The sequence below is a fragment of the Euphorbia lathyris genome, chromosome 6 (genome assembly GCF_963576675.1).
Source record: "Euphorbia lathyris chromosome 6, ddEupLath1.1, whole genome shotgun sequence".
In the NCBI taxonomy this organism is placed as follows: domain Eukaryota; kingdom Viridiplantae; phylum Streptophyta; class Magnoliopsida; order Malpighiales; family Euphorbiaceae; genus Euphorbia; species Euphorbia lathyris.
Window position 1 is genome coordinate 60,669,104 of NC_088915.1, and position 2,018 is coordinate 60,671,121.

Here is a 2,018-nt window from a genome sequence, read left to right on the forward strand (position 1 = left end):
CGACTCTTTAACATCTATAAATAAAGAGTTGATGGAGAGTTGAAAAGATATAGAAGAAAGAGATTAGTATAGAATTAATGCAGAAATTTCGAGTCGAGTGATTCAAAATTTAGATTTCATTTCTGTAAAAAGCAATGTGATGTACACACATTGTTTATTCAATAATAACAAACACAGTAGCATTTAGATTTGTTCATATTAGTTTACATTTTGATAGTAGATAGACCAGTCTCTATTCCGAAGATTCAACGAGAAGATTGAGTAGAGAATCCGCCCCTGAGCCTGACAAACTCTAACGAAACCCAAGGAAAGGATTGACAACCCGTTCACTTGCACGCCGTCGAATGTTTTCATGCTCCTTGTTCTCTGTAAACTTGTATCAATTTATATTTCATCTAATAAAGTCCGTTCTATTCGATAGATTTTTATGCAGCACTTTGGTAAAGGATCCGAAGTGGATTGCCGGTGTTTTCATTAAAACGTAGTTTAATTCAAAATCTTTACAAGGAAACTTTGTTGAACACTTAGACAAATTATTATATCGGTAGAGTTTTAATTTGGTTAAGGTAGCGATCTAACCCGACCGTAGGACGATTGACTACAGTTCAAAGCCTAAAAATTAGAGGTTCCGTCATTTATTTCATCGTTATAAGTTATACAAAGTTTAAAGTTGTTTTCTTTGCTTAATGCAAACGAATACATTTGTTTACTTTTCTAAAGAACTAAACAATCCTGTTTTGTAAATTCATTCCTAAATCAGAAGTATTTTCTAAACATCTTCATACTCTAATCTAATTTTCATTCTAGCAATTTCAAAACCAAATCAAATTTAACGATTTTCCATATTATAAATTTTAAAAGTATATTTAACCAATTCAAAATAAGTTTTTATTAAAAAAACGTTCCCTGTGGGATCGATATCTTTTATTACTACAAGCGTATACCGTGCACTTGCGGAAATCGCTCAACAAGTTTTTGGCGCCGTTGCCGGGGAACGCCAAAAATTTTGACAAAAATTTAGATTTTGTGTATTTTATTTCGAATCTAGGTTTATTTATACTTATTAAAACTTTTATATTTTATTTATTTCAAATTATTAACATATTTATTTTTCAAATTCTGTTTTGAAGGTAGTTTCGGTTCGTGCGAAATTTCAAGTTCATGCGCAGTTCTCGAAGTTCAGGCACGTCACCAGATCCTATTGACCCATAAATTGAAAGAACTCTTAAAAAGAACAAGAAAGAAAAGCAAAAGCAAAACAAAACTCCAATAAAAACTAGAATTACTGAGCCAGAAGTTATGGCTACGCTTATGGATTACGCTAGGCCAAGAGTGGCCGGTGTAACAAATAGTATAGTTAGACCCCAAATAAATGCAAATCAATTTGAGATTAAGCCATCATTACTTAATATGTTACAAAATAACGTAACATTTTACGGGTTACCTAACGAAAATCCTAACACCCATTTGACAAATTTCTTAGAAATTTGTGACACTTTTAAAATACCGAATGTGACTGCGGAAGCAATCTATCTTCTCCTTTTTACTTTTACTTTGAAGGATCGAGCCAAAGAATGGTTGACTTCTATGCCAGCCGCTACATTTGAGACTTGGGAGCAATTAGCCCAAGCATTTTTATCAAAAAAATTTCCTTTAGCAAAAACCGCAACAGTCATTAAAGAGTTAACATCTTTTTCTCAAAATGATAATGAAACTCTTTATGAGGCTTGGGAACGTTTTAAAGAACTTCAACGTTTATGCCCACACCACCAATTGCCCGCTGAACTTTTAATGCAAACATTTTATAATGGACTAAATCCTACAACTAGAGGTTCATTGGATGCTATGTCTGGAGGGTTATTCATGAAGAAAACATCAGCCCAAGCAAGAGAACTTCTGGAGGAAATGGCAATCAACAGCAGTATGTGGCCCGCGGAGCGTGGACACGTACCAATAGCGAAACCATCATCCTCAACTACGTCATCAGTTAAAGGTATAGTGAATCTTGATCCAGTTGC

At 33.9% G+C, this 2,018-nt stretch overlaps 1 non-coding gene across 1 annotated transcript; it reads right to left on the reverse strand.

Moving 5' to 3' along the window:
- Positions 1-1,670: 1,670 nt before the first annotated feature.
- On the reverse strand, positions 1,671-1,775 carry LOC136234324 (small nucleolar RNA R71). Its single transcript, XR_010691213.1, has one exon. It is a non-coding gene; the product is annotated as a small nucleolar RNA R71 (small nucleolar RNA).
- Positions 1,776-2,018: the final 243 nt, after the last annotated feature.